At 42.9% G+C, this 15,199-nt stretch overlaps 1 long non-coding RNA gene across 3 annotated transcripts in view; it reads left to right on the top strand.

The window, feature by feature from the left end:
- The first annotated feature begins 2,885 nt into the window (after positions 1-2,885).
- Positions 2,886-15,199, top strand: part of LOC132230772 (uncharacterized) — a 392,295-nt gene continuing 379,981 nt past the window's right edge. For all 3 annotated transcript variants that reach the window (XR_009451933.1, XR_009451931.1, XR_009451932.1), the window contains exons 1-2: positions 2,886-3,118; positions 4,773-5,006. This is a non-coding gene — a long non-coding RNA (uncharacterized LOC132230772). The remainder of the gene's footprint in view (positions 3,119-4,772; positions 5,007-15,199) is intronic.

Raw genomic sequence — 15,199 nt, forward strand, 5'->3', positions numbered from 1 at the left:
CTCCTACTGGGGATGTGCCCACAACCCAGGTACGTGCCCTTGACCGGAATCGAACCTGGGACCTTTCAGTCCGCAGGCCGACGCTCTATCCACTGAGCCAAACCGGTTTCGGCTAGACGTTAACTTTTGAAGAAATATTTACAATGTGTTGGCATCTGAGCAAAGATGCCATCTTTTTAAAAAGTAGCAGTGGGTAGGTCACCCACAGAGTGGCCCAAGAGTGGAGGTGGGGGAGCTCTGACCCGTTAAGGACCAAGGTTCCTGGGAGAAGTGGCTTTGTTCACAAGCTGGCTGGGAAAGGGAGGTGCCTCGGGCAGCTGGCAGGGGTGTCTCAGGAAGCAGGGAGAAAGCCTTCTTCAAGCCACCTGGACTTTTCACCTAGCAGAGGGGCCGTACTCCTCATTCCTTAAGAAAAGAGAAACAAGCAGTAGATATTGTCAAAGGTTTGATAATGTTTTAAGGTTCAATTAGTATGCTACATCAGGAAGTGGAGTATTGAGTACTATTTAGAAGTTAGCGGCTCTTGGTTGATTTACCCTAAACTCGAGTATTTTCCAGAGGTAGCAGAATAAAATTGACTAGAAAGCAGATCCCTGAGGATAGGGGAAAGTGAGGTTTTGTTTGGGGGAGGGTACAGTCCTCCTCAACAGAGAATTCTGGAAGTCATAATTAAACAAAGAGGAAAATGTGCCAGACGAGAGTGGGTGGGGGCTGTTTTGTCTCTGTGGTTGGTGTGGTGCGTTCAGGATCCCTAACCCAAGATGAGGCTTCTGGGCTTCCAATAGGTGAGTAGCTGCCCAGGAGACCCAGGGCTCCAGGAAGAGGGGCGCAGGTGCCTGGGCCCCGCAGCTGAGAAGGCTCAAGCTCACGGAGGCGGGCCGGGCGTCCGGACTCCGACCGAGGCCTGGCAGCTGCTCGCCGAGATCGGAGGGCGGGACGCGCGCGCAGGAACCCGGCCCGACGGGCGCGGCTCCCACGCGCGCTCGCTGCCGCACGGAGCCTGACACCCAGGTCCGAATCGCTGCCCTGATCCTTCCCCACACCCGCTTCTGTTTGCCGCCTGTTTCTCCCGACCCCACTGCCCAGCGCTGCGCGCGGCCAAACTAAAGAAACTCGTTTCGTTCTTCTAAGGGAGCGGGGAGAGCGCGTGGCCCCCTACCCCTGCACCAGGGGTCGCCCGGCGGGCCGGCCGGAGGACGAGCTAGCGGGCATCTCTGGTCTCGGGATGCGGTAGACCCCGTTTGTCCTTCTGTACCCGGCGCCCCGCGCGCCCACTCCGGGAGAAGTTGGTTGCAAAGTTTCTGAGCGAGGAGTGGGCTCTCGCAAGCGGAGCTCAGGGCTGGGGCTATCTCCGGAGGCGAGGACAGAAGCCCTCGCGGCTCCTTTGTTCTGCGCTGGGGGACTGACCTGGCCAGGAGTCGCCAGGCGAGAGAGGGGACCGCCAGCCGCGACATTCCGGACCCAGCAGGGGCTCTTTGCTTCCTCCCCACCTCCTCCTTCAGGCATCTCCCCCACCCCCACCCCTACCCTGGCACTGCTCCCAAGGCCCCAAACCTCCTTCCTCTACCCCAACCCATTACCCCAAACTTCACCATCCCACCAAGATCCCACGTCTAGGATGAGAAAGAGGGTTTAAGCGAAGGTGCGCTCTGCGGTACCTCCTGGAGGGTGGGTATTTGCTTTGGGAAGTTGGGTTTTTCCTTTGCCCTACAAACTGTTCCCCCACTCGGGTCCCCATTCTCTCCTATTTTCCCCACCTCTCGGCTTTCTTCCTTTTCAATTCTAGTGAGATGTTCATACAAGAACTATTAGCGCTGCTCTGAGTCACTCAGAGAGCCAGTGCTGTGGGCCGCACTCGGGATGAGGGTCTAAAGATGGGGGGGGGGGAGGTGTGGGTAGGGTCCCCAATTCTGAAGTTCGGGGAACGACTGGTAAGGGACCTGAGGAAGGGTCTGTAGCTGTCCCTGGTCCGGTCACCTGATTTCCCCGGCGCTGAGGGAGGGGACGGAAAGAGGGGATGCTCGCCTGGGCCGCGCCAGGGGTACCGGATGGGAGGCGGCCAGGGGCCCAGAGTCAGATCTTTGGGGTGAGGACAAGGCAGTGGCGTAGGGAAGGAAGCAGGAGAGGAGCGCTTGGCTCCAGGGTCAGAAGGAACGTGGGGGCCAGCCAGAGCGTTGCCGTCGCGGATCGAGGCTCAGGCAAATCTGAGTCTGAGAGGTGGGCGCGACGTCCAGGTGGGGACCCGCTCTCCAGTCCCTGGACCGAGCTGCGCAGCGCCAGCAGCAACAGGTACCCTGGAGCTGGGCTTTGTCCCGAGGAGCAGCGGGCTCTCCCAAGGGACTGCGTGGTGGGGTGCGCGGGGGAGGAGTGCGTTCCAACGCCTGGAACCCCTCTGGGTTGTTTTGGTGTGCTGGGTGGAGGGGTGAATGCGGGGGGAAGAACAAGGATGGAGAGCCTGGGGTGCGCCACATATCTGATCGTGTAAACCGCCTGTATCTTCTGGGGTTGACCCTCTGCCCTTCGCATTTTGTCTACTGGGATGATGAAAAACTGACGGAAACTCGATGCCAAAGTGGATTGTTCACGTTGATTGGCAGGGAAAGTGCGAACAAAGAGGCGCATCTCCCGGAAACAATGATTTTGGAGATTCCCCTTCGCAGACTTGAGCGGGTTCGGGAGGAGGCGGTGCGGAGGGAGGGGACCGGGACCGGCATCTCCGGGGAAAGTTGGAGCGAGGTGGTGGGAGGATTGGGTCGGGTCGAATGGCGTGGAGCTGGGGACTGCGCGGCCCCAGCGTCTCGGAGGTTCGAGAGCTGGGCGGGAGATGCGGGGAGGGAGGGGGCGGGGAGGGAGGGAGGGAGGGAGGGGAGGGGAGAGGAAGAAGGGGTGAGAGGGAGAACCTGCCGCCGCTCGCCGCCTCTTTGTCTGCTCCGGGACTGGGAACAAAGGGGGGAACTCTGATGAACTCTCCTCCCCTCGCCCCGGACGCCCGGGTATCTCCCTCTCACAACTTTGCCGCCACGACTTTCTGCGCTGTCAGGCCACACGAAAGTGTCCGCGCGCCTCTCGGACTGCAACAGGGGAACGTCTCTGAAAATTGTGACCAAGTGGGAGGAAGGTGAGTGGAAGACTGTTGTCTTGTTTACCTCTCTTCTCCTTAATGCGCCCGGCTCCCCGCCCTTGGAGGACAGAGGAGTCGTCCAGTGACGAAGTTTGGCTGGAAAGTTGTGCCTCCTTTCCGCGCACCCTTCTCTTTTGTTCTTTAACGAACTTGCAGAGATGGTTTTATTTGTTCATTTTTAATAGGCAGAAGCCAAGCAGGCATTTACCCCAAGTGCCTCTTTCTATGAGGTGCTGGAGGGTGGGAGGAAGGGCATGGCAAACAAGGGGGCATTGCCTCGCCTTCCCCCAGTTGCGCGCACACGGGGGAAAACGCGCTGAAATGGATGGGGTCTGTCCAGTCTCACCCCCACCTCGCCCAGACTTTGTCATGCAAAAGAAAAAGATATGGAGCTGGTGTTGAGGGGGCGGGGGAGGGTCCTTTCTCACCGTTTTATAACTTAACTGTCTGCGGAGCGCCAGGAGATCTAACGCACAATGCCAAAGCTGAAACAATAGAATGCAGAAAAGATTTGGGTTGGAAGGGTGTGGACTCTTGTGTTTGTGGTCCAGGGGTTAGAGCAAACAGGTAAGAGTTCTGGGAAGATTTATTTGGGGCTGGGGTAGGTGGGGCAAGCCACAGGTTCCAGACTGTCAGAGATGCAGGGATGGAGGGACGGGGCCTGGACCACTAGTTAGAGTCGGCCATCCCCTGCGCCCCTGAGTTTCACCACCCACCCAGAATAACCTATGCTGTCCTTGGGACCCGTCACCAACTCTCTCACTCCCCCTCCGTCGTCCCCCTCCATTTCAATGTGTTTGAACTGAAAGTAGAACGTGAGCCCTGGAAGATCCTCAGACCCTGCCCTCCGCCCGCCTTTTGTGTTTTAACCTTTTGTTTCTATCTGCCACGCCCGCCCCAAGGAGGGATGGCTGTGGCTGCTCCTGCGGGGGCCGGGGCAGCGCAATCTCCTCCGTCTTTATAGGCAAAGGGAGACTCAGTAACTTTGTTTCCAAGTAGCCTCCCTTTGCAGAGTTTCCAGGTTGGTTCTTGCTCAGATGAAGCAACCACTCTGCAGCTAGTAAACATCTCCACTTTATATGAAATTTCTTTCAGCGCTTTCTCGCTTTACCACAAAAGTTGTTTATTGGTCCTGTCACTTGGTAAATAGAAAAAAACATTCAGGGACAGCAGTTGGGAGTTTGTTGAAAGGGGGCAAATGTAGTATGGTTTAGCTTTTAGGATGGGTTGAAATATTGGTAATGTTCGAACAGGCTTCTTGAATCCGACAATGCAAATTTAGGTCATTACCTTCAGGTATGTTTAATGCGATCATTCCAAACACCAAGGTAATTTATCACCAGCTCCACTTTCCTCTCCTGTCCCCACCCTAGAACCAGAGCTTTCCTCACAGCCTTGGACTTCCCCACCTTTGCACTTAGACGGGATAAATGAAACATCCAAACACAGTCTATTTTAACTTCCTAAAGTCATGCTTTTGTAGAGAAGTACCCATTATTTAAAACTTGCAGCCAGAAAGGATTCAAGCGCCAGAACTGTGTAGTTTTGAATTTTCATGTCAAAGACTGAAATATAATTGTACGGTTACATTTTTTAAAGAAACTGTGTTGAATGACCTGGAAGCTAACATTAATTAACTTTAATTGTACAGGTGTAATTATTATTATCAGCATCTAGAAAGCATCACGCAGTGCATTGCTCCTTCGGGACCTTCCTATCAGTGAACGTTATGGAAGTACCAACACAACGTCAGGCCAATCCTGGAGGAAAAGTTATCACACTTCTTTGTTTGGAGTTACTTAAAAGTTAAAATGTTGGAATTTCTAGGATGCCTTCCCTATGTGGATTACTGCAACGTGATCACTGGGAATTCTCCACCTGAAAGGTACTTTTCTTTTTAAATGCCCACAAGTGCTTCATTTTAGGGCTGGTGCTAATGCCATTAGAGCCTTGCCTAGTTATTTTGAGTTTTGCCTGATCACAGTGATTTATGACTTCAGATTCCCTTGTTTTGAACTGGTGTTGGTAGGTTCTTTTTCATTTGGAATGAGGATTCGAGTACTTTCGATGAAATTTTATCAGTTTTACAATGTGCTCTTCACCATTAGCACACAAATGAAGGAGGATTATGTTGTCACTAAGGAAAGTTATGTAACAATGATGGGTCCAATATGCAAATGTCTTATTTTGTCTATGATTGGTTTTGTCTTTAAATATGATAGCGTTGTTTCTACCTTAGCAGAACTTTGGGGGTTTGCATTATTATTTTTTTTTCACTTTTGATATTTCATTCTGGTAAACAAAATCCAAAACTAACCAGAAGTAAATGAATTCCTAATAACTGGGAGTCAATATTAAGTACAAGTTCTCACAGAATGAAAACTTGACAGTGTAATAACAAAGAGCCTGTGAGTATGTTTAGTCTTAATGGAATACATCAAGTTTTTATAACATTCATTAAGAGTCTTCTAGTCCCACTTCTAAGTCTTACAATTCATTTTTGTGTACCCCTATGAGAAAGCAATTAAAAGTTCACATAAATACTGTTGGTAATATAAGTGTTTCGGTGCAGTATTTACTTTCCTTGTTTAACTTTCCTTGTTTGCCATGGAAAGTGAGAGTTTTCTTTTGTTTAAAATACGTTACTTTGAAATGATTGAAGTTGTAAGATTTGATTCTCAAAATGACTCAATTTAAAGGATATTTTAAATGGTATAGATGGCAACTATCATTCATATATTACTTTGACAAATGTTCAGGGCTGGTAAAAGAAGACAATTAAGAATCAGAAATACTTTTACCCTGTTACAAGTAAAAAACTATTAGGATTTTTTTTTAGTTGTATAAACTTGGGAAAGCTACCTAATCTTCTTGAACTTGAACTTATCAACTATAAAATGAAGACTAAGGAAAAGAAGCTTTAAGACATATTTTACCTTTAAGATTATGTGATTTGCTCATTACTCCTATAATTAAGGTGCATCCTCTCTTGTGAAGTTTCTTTTTAAATTATTGAACAATAGAGTTACTGAGGTGGATAATTTCATGTGTGTTAATAATTATTTTGTGTGAATTCATAACTTGGAATATTAGTTGAGGAAATATGTTTTACATTTTCTGTAAAGTATACTTTTGGCAAAGTGTGCTGTATGGAAATGTCAGAGTTCTTCAAATGTTTTCAACAGAAGTTTATCTGCTGGAATATTTTTTTGGGGGGTAGATAGTGCAGTATTATTTCTCCTCAAGTGTATTGCCTACAAATGTCTAAAGTGAGTATGTTTGAATTTGTTCTAATGGCCATCAGAGTTAGGCCCCAAGGTTTAGAAATAGACTTTGGGATAAAAAGACCTGAATTTGAATCCCAGTCAAGGCAACTACTTACCATGATCCATTTGCCAGGGCACGTGGCTTCCGTGGGTCTCAGTCTCCTGACTTGTAAGTGGGGATCATAACACTTATCTCATTTTTAAAAGAATATATGTAAGAAAAAAACGCAAGAGAGGGCTAAGTATCTCTAGTCATATAATAAAAGGTACGATCATTGCCTTTTGGAATAAATTAGTGACATTTTGGTACTCCCAACTTTCTTTGTTGACTGCCTTACAGATTTCAAGCCACATTAACCAAAAATATTCACTGAAATATTCAAAGTCAATTTGGATAGAATTTTTTACATATTTAAATGTTTTTCTCTGAAAATAGGTTCGGTTCAAGTCCTTTATCCGGTTAAGTGTGGATTAATTCACTTTGACAAACATTTATGAAGTGTAAGCATGTGGTAGGAGATGTGGTCAAAGAGGAAATGGGAATATGGTGAGCAATTCACATGGATCCTTAAAGGCGATTGTGAAGACTTCGGAGTTTTCACTCAGGGGTAGAAGATTCCATTGGGGGGTTTAAGCAATGATTGCTCTGATGTAATTAGTGTTGTCACATGGTGGTTCTGGCTGGCTGTTTTGAGATCATGTAACATAGCTCAAGTGTAAGCATGTTGCTGAAGGTCGTAGCTTCATCTTGGGATTTTGAGTCCTTCTGTTTCCTTATAGAAATTTCTGTGAATTGAGATAAAGCAAATTTCTAGAATGGATTTACTCGATTTCTCTATTTTCAATGTTATCCATGATGAGTAGGTTTAGATATAGTTTTAAAATTTTTGTTATTCACTTTTCAGCTGTCGTTTAAAGTGGCGATTCAGTGGTTTCTTGATGAGGAAATGAAAAACTATTGAACATTTTCTGATATTGATTTTATAGAATGGTCTTTATTTAAATAGAAAACTCACAGTTAGTATAAACAACACTTAGAAGACTAGCATTATCATCGTGAAATGAAGTTTAAGTCCTGGGTTTTCATTTTCTAGATTTGTAATTTAGCAAGATACATTGCCTTCTCTGAGTGATTATTTAGTTTGATGAAAATTATATTCATTTACCCTTAGGATGTTTCTGATGGGACTGTTAAGGTATTGCTTCTTCTCATTTGTAATCTACCAGCGAAGGGTTGTCCGGAAATGTTAAGAAGAAAAATATGAAATCAGTTAATGTTTAAATGAGACAATATTTCCCCCCCAGATGTATCCAAAACTTTGTTTGTGGACCACATGTATTTTAATCAGAAGATTATATTATTAGTATAGCACCTACTAATATAATGATTTGTAATTATAGATTTTAAAGTGATAAATTCCTTTACATTTTGATAAGTGATGCTAATTCTTAAATTATAACCAAATATGCTTAATAACTTTACTGTAAATACCAAATTTTACAGTCTTGGTTATTTAAAACTGCCCAGTGATGTGGATTAATTTGAATTACTGAAATCAGAACAATCTACCAAAGTATTTGCACTTAATTTACATAGGAAGCAAATCTAAACATTCATATGTGCCATCTAAAAATGATGAATATTATACATACTAAGCATTTAATAAGTAAATAAAACACTTATTGTCTTTGAACTTTAAGTCTAGGAGGTGATCACCTGAATATTTTGTTATATTTTGAGTACCATTTCTACTTAATTATTTGCTATGAATTTGTTTAGGTATAATAGGTGTTCCCAAATTCACATTGATTTCTTCTTCATAGCCTCAAATTTGATGATTTTTAAATTCCAATAATTTCTAAGTACTTTGATGGTAGTTCTGCTTATCATTGTCTAGAAACATATATCATGAAACTATGAAACCAACTCTGTTTAATCACTTTTTCCTTATTCTTTCTTTTAAATAATATTTATTTAGTGGCTTCTATGTGCTGAGACTTGTTCTAAGCACTGAGAATGCACAAGAACTAAAAATCCCTGCACTCTTGGAGCTTTTACTAGTGACAATAAAATATATGTTAAAAGGCAGCAACTACTATTAAATAAATAAAGCAAGAAAGGGAGATAGGGAGAGGGAGGGAAGGAGTTGCAATTTTCAGAGGGATGGCCAGTGATGACTTCATGGAGCAGGTGACACTTCAGGAATGCCATGAGAGAAGTGAATGAATGAGCTATGAGATATTGGGTAGAAGAACATTCAGGCAGAGGCATGGCATATGCCTAGTAAATCAATGGAAAAGCAAGGAGGGCACATTGGCTGGAGTGGAATGAGCAAAAGGGACGGTGGTAAGAGATGTGGTCATAGAGGAAATAGGAATATGGTGAGCAGATCACATGGATCTTTAAAGGCCATTGTGAAGACTTTGGATTTTTCACTCAGGGATAAGGGATTCCATTGGCGGTTTAAACAATGATTGTTCTGATATAAGTCATATTGTAACGTGGTGGCTCTGGCTGGTGGATTGAGATAATCAGAGTGGACAAGGACAGAAACAGGGAGATCATTTAGGGAGCTGTTTCAGCTATCAAGTGAGAGGTGACAGCTACTTGGATGAGGGTAAAAGTAGCATGGAGGTAGTGAGAAGGGGTTGAATTCTGAAGATATTTTGGCTGGAGGATTTTCTGGAGGAGTGGATAGGAATTATGAAAGAAAGAAGCAGAGTCAAGTATGATTCTGAGACTTTTGGTATGAGCACCTAAATAGACAGAATGCCCATTAACTGAGATGAAATGGGGTCTTGGGGTGCAAGAGACCAGAGCTCAGTTTGGACACATTCATATTAAGATATATTTTAAGCATCTAGATAGGTTAATACACAAGTCTGGTTTTCAGGGAAGAAATCTAGAGATACGAATTAGTGAGTTGGAAGAAATTAAATGCTCTTTAAAGCCATGAGCCTAGATGAGATCACTAAGGGAATGAGTATAGAAAGACAGGAGGTCTAGATACTAAGCCTTGGGGCCCTCCAGGTTTAGAAGAGGGGAAGATGAGAAAGGGCAGGTAAAGAATAGCGGGAAGTTGAACCCCAGTGTCTTCAGGAGGAAGAAAGATCCTCTGTGTCAAGTGCTGCTGATAGATTGAGCCAGATGACTATTAAGAAAGATCTTTGGTTTTAAGCATATGGGAGATCAATGCTCATTGCTGGTCTTGGCTAGAGTACTTTTGGTAGATGATGAGAGATTATATCTTTTTCCTAATTTGTGTGGTTCATTACATAACTTTAGAGAATCTTATCTAGTCTTAAACTAAAATTAGTCATGACTTTCTAATTGATAAAATGCTTTCCCATATGTTATCTTAGAGTCTAAGAGAGATGGGATGATAGTGTCTATGTTTATCTTATAGAAGAAGAAATTAATACTCAGAAGTACAGTGATTTGTCCAAAGTCACCCAAATAGGAGGTAGAGCTTATTTAATTTCAAACCCTTTGTCATTCATGACAGGAGGGATTGTCGAGTAAGACTCCCTCCACTTTCTGCGTGGAGTAGGGTTCGGTATCTGAAAGAGGAGCCACACAACAAATGAGAGAAAAAGACACGAGATAATTTTGCAATATTGGGGGACCAGGCGGGCAAGTCCCGAAGGACTTCCTCCTATGCTCAGGCTGCTCCAATCTTTTATTGGTCTGGAGTAGCCCTTAGGGTAAGGAGGTTTCAATGACACACAGATCAGCAAACAATTTCCAGGAATAGACAAAGTATCTGATTAGTTCATCAATAGATTTCCGGGAGTAGGCAGAGTATCTGATTAACAATAATCAACAAGGATCTACATAAGTATCTAAGGAATTAAGGGAACTAAGGTGGGGATGCTTCAACTATTATTACCTAAATTAACTGGGTGGTGCACAGTTCTGACCTTTGCTAGAACTTCAAAGGTTACTAGCTTTTGGGGGGTCTCTGTCTAAACTCAGCTAGTGAAGACAATGAATGGACTCCGGCAGGGATAATAATAATAAAACCAATTCCAATATAAGGGGATAGAGGTGATAATGGTGGTGTGTACAAAGTATGGGATTATATCAGGGAAGGGAGTGATTACCTTTTGGAGTCAGGGGACACTTCAAAAGGATTTAAAAGATGCATTTTAACAGGTGGCCAAAGTCTAGGCTTGGGAAATATATGCAAAAACATAGAGGGATGAAACATGGGATGAAAACTGGAATGCGTTTGGGATGCCTAAGTCATATGATTCATGTTGAACTTTAAGGAGAGTGGATGAAAGATAGGCCAGAGTGATGCTAGTTCAAGGTTGGATTGAAATATGGTTTCAATAAAACTACCAGGTGTCATCTTAAATGTCTCTCATGTCACATAAGATAGTTACACACAGTGTCCATCATGTCATATATGTTAGTTATACACAACGTGTTAGAGATGCCTGGACATAAGTACATCATCACAAACGCACTATCTTAGTTCAGGCTGCTGTAAACAAGTAGCATAGGCTAGGTGGCTTAGAAACAACAAACATTTACTTCTGATGGTGCTGGAGGCTGAGTGCTGGCAGATTCAGCGTCTGGTGAGGGCCTGCTTCCTGGTCCATACACAGCTGTCTTCCTGCAGTGCCCTCACATGGTGCAAGGGCCAAGGGAGCTCTCTGTGGTCTCTTCTATAAGGGCACTAATCCCACTCAAGAGGGTGCCACTCTGGTGACCTACCCACTGCCCAAAGGTCCCACCTCCAAATGCCATCATATTGGAAATTAGTTTTGAACGTAAGGATTTTGATGAATTTTGGGAGCATACAAACATTCAATCTATAGCAGGTATATTTTCAAAATTCTATTCTCCCTTTAAAAGTATATGTGCACGTGGATAGAATACCACTGAAGAAACTCTGTTGGCCATTTCTAGTCTATTGTTTCTAGTCTATGTCAATAAGGACCTTTTGGCATCAAGTAAGAGAATTCTTAACCAAGTGGCTTAGAAAGTAAGGACTTTTATTTTATCTTATTCTTTGGCTTCACGTTAAAGAAACCTGGAATTGGACTGTTCCAGGACTGGCCAATTTAGCGGCTCAGCAATGTCACGGTTACTGGTTAGCTTACTTTCTCCTTCTGGTCTTGAGCTGCAGCCTCAAGCAGCGTGTCTCCACTTGGGAACCCAGGATAGGAAGCCAGAAAGGGTTGAATCTTTGCCATATATTTATATACGTATATTATTTCTTTTAAATGTACTCTATTCATGATTTCTTTGGGTAAATGTACAGAGTTGTGCAACCTTCGCCACTTTTAGAACTTTCTATCACCCCCAAAATATCTCCGGTGCCCATTTGCAGTTAATTTCAGTTCTCACCCACTGGACTCAGGCAACCACTAATGTACTTTCTCTCTCTATGGAGTTGTTTTCCCTGGACTTTTTCATACATAAATGGAATTGTGCAAGAGTGGGTTTTTTTGTTTTGTTTTGTTTGTTTTGTTTTGTTTTTGGTCTGGCTTTTTTCTCTTACTATAAAGTTTCTGCTCATCCATGCAGTAGCATGAATCATTAGCTTTTTCCTTTTATTCCCTGCGTAGTGTTCCATTATATGGATGTGTTACGTGTTGCTTTTCTGTTCACCAGATGACAGACATGTGGGTTGTTTCCATTTCTAAGCTATCATGAATAATGCTGTTGTGAATGTTTTTGCATAACTTTTTTCATGAACATGTATTTTCATTTCTCTGAGGTAGATATGTAGGAGACAAATCGCTGTATTGTATGGTAAATTAAAACTTTTCAAGAAACTGCCAAACTGTTTTCCAGGTTTGAGGGTTCCACTCATAATGTATAAGGGTTCCAGTTTCTCCAAATCCTGGCCTCATATCTTTTTAAGAGTGAGTAAAACCTCCAAAAGAAGTCTTCCCCGGATAACTACAGAAGCCTATGACATAATCTAGACAGTATAGTAACAAGGGTAACCCACAGAGTCAGCATATGTCCCTGTGTCAGGTTTAGGACGTATTATTAATTTAAACATACAAAAGAGAGCCAAGTGCTGTATTTATATGGCAATTATGGTTTAAAAGGTAGCCACATACTCCAACAGAAGTAAGCCATTCTATTGAAATTCAGGTTATTCACTGCTTATCACATTAAGAATTTCTGAAAATTAATCTGTCCAAACGAATAGCAAAACAAGCACAGCCCTGGTGAGTGACTCTGCGGGCAGTTGTTAAGCCCCAGCATTCCTTTCTGGTGAAGTGAAATGTAACTTTTTTGGCTTCCCAGTTATAGTTTTTTATAACCTTGGTTAAGTGTAAATGAACAGCCACCAATCCGTAAGATATAGAAAGATATTTAGGCAGTGTTAAGTGTTGGACAACTTGACAAAATTATTTGAGCTTGGATGGAAAAAAAATCAACAGGGCTCTATTCTCATAGTTGTTCTACCTTATTCTTTTATTGACTCCTTTTAAATATATATTTTTTATTGTGAGGTATAACATACATAAGGATACATAAATCCACTATATGTGTAGGATATGGAAGCTACTCTCTGTTGCAAGATCCAGAACATGTAGATCAGCATGTTTATTTCAGCAGAATGATGGAGTTTCAAATGACTCATGCTTGAAAGTCTCTGAAAATCTGAAGCAAATTTTTTGGTAATTAGAATGCATCCATAGATAATTCTGATAATTTAAGCAATAGTTATAGAGAATTGGGGGGCAGGAATGATATTTAAAATTGTTTTCTGTGACATTCCTACTCTTAAAACTATTTTGTTTTTTTTCTTCAAATCTTAGAGTAGGTACCAGCATAGACTATGATACCTAGAAATTTGTAACTGTCATTTTAATACTAATAATTTGAACTAAGCAATAACTTAAAAAATATCCAAACAACTCCTTGTAGTTCTCTCATAATGGGTAATTTCATTCCAGAGATAGAGAAAACCAAGAAGAGAAGAGAAATTTAAGTATCTTTTATTAGTCTTAGTGGGAATGAAGTATACATCTTAAGATTGATAGTTCAGTGTTCTATTTCTCAGAGAAGAAATAACTATTACAGAAACCTCTGACATTTGTGCAGCGATTACTTATACATCTTCTTACTTGATTCTTACTTGGATCCCAAGCAGTTAGTATTCATAACATTCTCAGCATTACAGGTAAGGAAACTGGAATTCAGAGAAGCACCTGGCCCAAGAAATCGGACTAGTAAGTGGAACAATGCAAATCCATTAATTAGGGACCAGCAATGTGGAGGAGGATGAGAGAATGTTCCCTGAAGAGTTCCTACTCAAAGTGATAGTTTTTCTACTTTCAGGTTGATATGATTTATTCTTATTCTGAAAATATATTTGAGACCCACACTTTTGATCATGCTTCAAAAGAGGATGGTCAGCTCTGCTGGTGTTTTAGATTCCTAAGAGATTGTGCTGCTAGGAACAGTTGAGAGGCTGCATGATGGTGAAACAAGTCAGTGTTCAAGAGTTTTACTTGTTAGGTTTCAATGGGATGCTATCATTCTTTGTAAGAAACTCCCAGAGGATGATACATAACAATATTCATAGAATCCCCACTCTACAGCAAAAAAAAAAAAAGATTTTTGGATCATCTTTTCATCTCATTATTCCTTTGAGTCAGATGTGCAAGGAAGCCTTGGGCAGACTTACAATTACTGAATTGAAACTCTGAATAGAAGACCTCCCTGTGACTTTGCTTTGTCCCTGAGCTTAGGTCTAACTATTTATCTACCTATCCATCTGTCTATCTACCTATCCATCTGTCTACCTACCTATCCATCTGTCTATCTATCTATCTGTCTATCTAACTATCTATCATCTATCGATCTGCCTATCACCCTACCTATCTATCTGAAGGGACTTGACATGCCCTTTATTCATAATTCTAGCTCCTATTCTGGGCAGTCTACTTGGTGAGCAGCTGCTCTGGACTGTAATGAGCTTTTAGGGACTCTCTTGTCCTTTTCCATTGGGCTTAGGTCAGCGTTAGGCCTGATTGACCGGCTCCATGCCTTCTTTCCTCCATCCCAGGGTTGGGTCTTACTAGCCTTCCGGATCTTGCCATTCCAATAGAGGGTATGGGATGTCTTCTCTAAAAACCTAGATCAGTAGTTGGCCCAGATGCACATGTTTTGCTTCCTTTCCCCTGCATCTGAGTATACCTCCTTTGAACTTGGCCTTCCAGTGGACTAAGTATCCAACTGGGAGATTTCCCGAGTTGCTGCTTTTCAATACTGACCTGGAATGAAGAAGAGACTGTGAAGCTCCCTCAAAACTCAACACCAAACTTTACATTGCCTCCACTTTTTGTGGCCCTCATTTTTTTTGTTTCTGAGACTCATTTTGGCCTGGGCTTATGGCTTCACAACTCCTGTTTGGATTGAAGGGTGAACCCTCAATATTACAGTGAGTGAGCTAAGCTAATAGAGTGCATAATTGAGATCCATTCACATTGAGATCCTCTCATTGGATGCAAGTAATATGTAGAAGAAAGAAGTCTAAAAAACTTCAACACCCAAAGCTGGGCAGCCTTGGCTCTCTGGCCTTGTGTGGTGACTCCATGTTTCCACTCCTCTTTCTCTTTAGCCCTCACCACAAACTGACAGTCTGAAGGCTGTCCCTTCTTGTCTGCTCCCTTCCTCTGGAAAAATATCACACTGCACTAGTACACCCAGGATATTAGTTCCTAGTGGTAGATCAGTGTGGAATGGAGAGCCCACTAGGGGTTGGCACATGTGACAACCCTGATAAAATACTTCCTATTGTATTTGGTTGGCCCTTAGCAATTGGAAAAAAGA

This window comes from Myotis daubentonii, chromosome 3 (genome assembly GCF_963259705.1).
Source record: "Myotis daubentonii chromosome 3, mMyoDau2.1, whole genome shotgun sequence".
NCBI classification, from domain to species: Eukaryota; Metazoa; Chordata; class Mammalia; order Chiroptera; family Vespertilionidae; genus Myotis; species Myotis daubentonii.